At 42.7% G+C, this 5,455-nt stretch overlaps 1 long non-coding RNA gene across 2 annotated transcripts in view; it reads left to right on the top strand.

Moving 5' to 3' along the window:
* The window catches only part of LOC114902501, a 41,515-nt gene that overhangs the window by 594 nt on the left and 35,466 nt on the right, over window positions 1-5,455 (top strand). The gene's annotated exons all lie outside the window — the stretch shown is intronic.

The raw sequence follows: 5,455 nt of genomic DNA, 5'->3' as shown, positions 1-5,455 counted from the left end.
GGCTGCCTCACCAATGCCTGGAGGGAGAAAAGAGGTAAAGAGCAAGTGTTTAGGGTTATATCTGCTAATGATAATGGGGGCGGGGGCGGGGCCTGGCGCCGCCGCTGCCGCCCGCGTGGTCGCCCAGCCGGGTGTGCGCCTCCGACGGGGGAAGGGAAGGAATGAGCCGGGACCAGGAGGCCCCCCCGGTAACAGCGCGAGGTTCCGGCCGGGACGAGACTTCGGAGCCCCAGACTTGCACTTGAGGCTCCTGCTGCTGTGGGCGGGGTTCAGTTTTAGGAAAGAGCTCTTGGCGCCGCCTGCTTGACCTCGAACTCTCGGGGTTGCCCTGAGGGTCTGGTAGTAGTAGTGGTGGGGCGGTAGTTAGAGTGCGTGTGCGCCTTGGGAAGATATTACAACCCGTTCTTCTGCTGATGGGGAATTGCTCCCCCAGCCTTCTGAAAGGAACACCTTCAGTAGGTCTTGACCTAGGTCGCTGCGAGTTGTTTGTGCGCCCGGGGGTTTCTGCCTATACCCAGCTCCTGGCCTTCGAGCTTATGCTGTCCTAAGAGCACACAAAGCATCGGGCTTTCACGTTATTTCAGTTAGTTCCCTACAGGGCCCCTGAGAGGGCGTAACAGAATCGGTGTCCCCATTCCACAGATGAGAAAACCGAGGCTCCTGGAGGAAATTACCCAAAGTCAGACACTCAAGAGTGTGTGGCTGAGTTGCACAGATGTACTCAGATATTCAAATTCACATTTCTCGTATTACATAGACTCTGTGCAATTGAGGGAAAAAAATATGACCTGATACCTCTTTTTGGGACGGTGACTAGATACTCTCAACAATGTCATTTGGTATATATATATTTGTAAGTGCTTGTAGCCTCAAGATGGGCCGAAAACTCTTGCTCCCTGCGTTGCCCAGGCAGCTCCTCACTGCACCTGGGGTCACACGGCCAGGGTTTCTGGAGGACACACAATTTCAGTAGTCGTTTGAATGAGGGAAGAGCCTCTGTGGTTTGGAGGAGGATCCCATGAGCTAGAGATGTCTTCAGATCTAGAGGACTCTCGTCGCTTCTCCCAGCCACTTTTGGGAGCAAATCACCCCTCCCCTACGTCAGCTCCAATACCAGCATACTCCCTTCCCTGGTTTGCTTTTCAGCCTTCAATCTTCACTCTCCAGGTTAGAATTCTGGGTACATCTTCTCCTGGATGTGTGACCGTCATCTCTCCACTCTGAAGTTAGGTTCCTTTTCAGAGCTTTCCTTTTAGACTTGGGAAGGTGACCTATTTTCTTCTTCTGAGGGTTCAGGACCTTGGCCTCTCATTTGCCAGACCTCCCTTCCTTTGGAAGCCATCTCTCTCTTTGCAGGATCAGCTTCTGTGTTTCTCCACCCTAGATAGTCTCCCTCTCTGCAGCCTCCTCAGATCATGCTGTGGTTTCTGCCCCCCCTCCATTTATTAGAGATGAAATAAATAATGCCATAAATAAAAGTATTTGGGAGTCCAGGAACTGTCAGGGCTGATTAGGGCATAGAGGACATTTTCTTTCTCATTATGCAAAAACATTTCATGGGGAAATAAAAGAGGTTTCATTGTAACTCATGCATGTCATATTTCAAGGAATTCAAGATATTAATCATATTTAACATTATTTGCAACGTTTCTCCCTGGCTTCTGAAAACTGCTAAATGAGGACACGTGGATCACTAAGAAAAAGGGAGACAAGCATGAGAGGGACAGTTAAGAAATAATGAAATGCTGGTGAGAGACAGGGAGAAAGAATGAGATGCCAGGGAGATGTTTCTTAGGCACATGAGTGAGAAATGGGGAAGCTTCTTCTGAGACGTGAGACAGCTGAAATTGAATGATATACTGGAAGAAACAAATGATAACAAACCTCCCCACGCTTTTCTTTCTATAAAGCAGTTCTGAATTTTGCATTGAAATGTTTCCCTCCCACTTTACTCCCAGATAATTTGTCAATAAGTCCTGGCTTTTGAAAAGAAATTAGGTGGTGGCAGTGTGTGTGTGTGGTGAGGGGGAAGGGGTTAGAGGGGAGAAATTCTTCAGTCCTTCTACTGAAGAAGTAATTTCCTATACCTGGGAGCTTTCTCTTCTGCTTATGTATTTTTCATTTGTATCATCCTCACCACTTAAGCACCTTAAGAGACTGGGAACAGTACTTCTGTTGTTATATTTTACCAATGAAAAGGACCTGGCCATCCTGTATGTCAAAAATGGATGTTTCTATAAAACAGAATGGTAAAATTAGTGATTTGGCTAAAAAAAATAAAAAGAGGTCCTAGAGGAAAAATATTAGAATTTTTAAAGTGACCAGCTTTTAGATCCTCACGCTAGCAGTCACCTATGTCTGGGTCCATAGCAAAATGAAGTGCTTAATATTCACTCTTTAGAAAATAAAATGGGCATTTACTCCAAGTGTGGAATTGGACTCAATTTTAAAATTGTAACTGACCACTATACCCTGGCTGGGGTTGTACTTAGTTGAGTATCGTACATGAATGTAATGTATTGAAGTGTTTATAAAATCATTGGCAGCACTTCGTAAGCATCTTGCTGTAAATTATACTCCAAATTACCAGATGATATCTCCTCTTTAGGGTCTCATAGGGGCTGACAGGATCGTAATTACACCCGTGCTTTAAATCTTTTTAGGTATTTACCCTTATTTCATAAAAAAAAGAGAGTGAACTTTTAAAAGCCAAGTGGCTATTTATGGATAGGGTGATTTTTTGATTGGCAGCATGTCAATTCCTTGAAGCCATCCAGAATATAGCTTTTAAATAATAAGTCAGCCATGGGAAATGCTTTTTATTGCACCAATTTCAATGATATTTAATGAGCTTCTGATTGACTGTTTGATCTCCCAATGTTTTGTGCTACTTTTAATTCATTTCGTATAATAGAAAAAAAAAGTAATTGGAATAAAATTTTGTGACAGGATAATGACCTTCCACTTTGAAATTAAATGTCTGATTAGCTTCAACATTTTAATGCTGAGATGATACTGCAGCAGGAACAGGGGTGTGCATACTATCATTTGGTGGAAAATGACTGAGGAATACTCCTTTGCTTTTTCCATTTGCATAGCAGAAAGGGCATGGTGGCCACGGAATCATAAGCTCATAGTCCTAGAAAGGACCAAAATGGTCTTTTATTCTTGTGACTGAGCATATGCCCATGGCTTTTCTATGACCCTGTCAAGTGGTTGTACAAACCATGCTTAAATACCTCCAGTGGTGGGAACGTCACTACTTCTGCGAGCATCATTCACCCAGGGATTTCTTCAACAAATATATATTGAGTGCCTACTATGTTTGCTAGGGACCTTTCTAAGCACTGAGGATACAGCAGAGCCAAATTTCAAGATCCTACTATTATAGAATTGGGGTGGGCAGATAAATAAACTAGTAGCTTACTGAACAGTATTAACATATTTATATAATAAATATACTGGGAGCTTGGGATTGACATATACACACTACTATATATAAAATAGGCAACTAATAAGGACCTACTGTATAACACAGGGTATTCTACTCAATACTCTGTAATGGCCTATATGGGAAAAGAATCTAAAAAAAGAGTGGATATATGTATATGTATAACTGATTCACTTTGCTGTACACCTGAAACTAACACAACATTGTAAATGAACTATACTCCCATGAACATTAAAAAAAAAAAAAAAAAAAAGCGCTTCCCCGGTGGCGCAGTGGTTGAGAGTCCGCCTGCCGATGCAGGGGTCACGGGTTCGTGCCCCGGTCCGGGAGGATCCCACATGCCGCGGAGCGGCTGGGCCCGTGAGCCACGGCCGCTGAGCCTGCGCGTCCGGAGCCTGTGCTCCGCAACGGGAGAGGCCACAACAGTGAGAGGCCCGCGTACCGTAAAAAAAAAAAAAAAAAAAAAAATTTATAAAATATATAATAAATACATTATGCTTATGTAATAATATTTAAAATATGTTAAATAATATATAATGCATAATGACACATTATTATATCAGATAGAAATAATTATGATAAAAAAATAGGATGGGTATGTTACTTTTGAGAGAGTGCTTGAGAAGATCTCTCTGAGGGTGGAACAACTGAGCTGACAGTTTACTCTTAAAAAGAGCCATCCATGAGAAGAGCAGTCCAGGCCGAGGGACAACGGGTGTACGAGCCATAAGGTGGGAACAGACTTGATGTTCTCAGGGAGCTGAAAGAAGGGCCAGTAGTCGGAGTGTCCTGGCAAGGGGCAGAGTGAGGAGATGAGGCCTGAGAGGCAGGCTGGGTCCTGGCTGGGCAGGGCCTTGTCCATCTGGGGAAATGTTTGGGATTCATTCTAAATGCAGTGGGAAGCTAGGAAGCAGTTAAGCTGGGGAGTGACGTCACCAGATTTATGTTCTTGAGAGAGAGTTTTCAGAAAAGGTAAAATCACGACTCCCATACATAAAAATGAACAGATGTTAAAGATTTTATTTAACTTGCTCAATGCCCTCATAGTATTCAAAGGACAATTTGATGTGGAAAAAAGGAAGGTTGAATTGAATGTATAAATGGTTTTTTCGTGTGTAAACTGGTTTTCCCATGAGGAATGTGGGTGAGGGCTGCAAGGGAACCTCTACCAGGCAGGACGGTTTGCACATCTCTCAGTTATCTAACCTTTCAAAGTTGTAAAAATAGTTCAAAGGCAATGAAAGAGTAGAATCAGGTAACTGGGGACGGTGTGCTGTATGTAGACAATGCAGTTTTCCGATGAAACACAATTTCTTTACTACAGCGCTTTAAAAAATAAAACCTTTTAACCTTGACATAATTACAGATTCTAAACTTATTATTTTGAAATAATTACAGACTCACAGGAAGTTGCAAAGATAGTGCAGAGAGGTGCCAGGTACCCTTCATCCATTTCCCCCAATGGGTACATTTTATGTACCTTTAGTTATGTAAGTGGAATAAGGCAATGCATGATCTTTTGAGAGTTTCCACCTACTTTAGTGCCCTTGAGATCCATCCACATTGTTTTATCAATAGCTTGATCCTTTTCATTGCTGAGTGGTATTCTACAGTGGTTATCCCACATTTTGTTTAACCATTCACCTGTTGTAGGATATTTTCGTTGCTTTCAGTTCGGGACTATTGCAAATAAAGCTGCTCTGAATAATCAGGTACAGGTTTTTGTGTGGATGTAAGTTTTACTTCTCTGGGAGTAAATGTCCAGGAGTGGATTGCTGGTCTTTCTACAGTATTTTAAAAGGTTCATTCTGCTTTGTGGACAATGGACTGTAGACGATCAGTCTGGCAGCTGGGTAACTATTTATTTTCTAAAAAGTGACTGAGTAAACTTTTCAAAATATAATCATGTTTCTCCGTCGCCCTCCATTATCTTCCTCCTCTGTAGAGTAAAATCCAAAGACATGCAATTGCCTACTGAAGGCCCCTCAGGATCTACAACCATCC

This window comes from Monodon monoceros, unplaced genomic scaffold (assembly GCF_005190385.1).
Source record: "Monodon monoceros isolate NGI ecotype Baffin Bay Population unplaced genomic scaffold, NGI_Narwhal_1 Super_Scaffold_20, whole genome shotgun sequence".
Classification (NCBI taxonomy): Eukaryota; Metazoa; Chordata; class Mammalia; order Artiodactyla; family Monodontidae; genus Monodon; species Monodon monoceros.
Note: the sequence above shows the minus strand (reverse complement) of the source record. Positions and strands in the feature narration are given on the sequence as shown.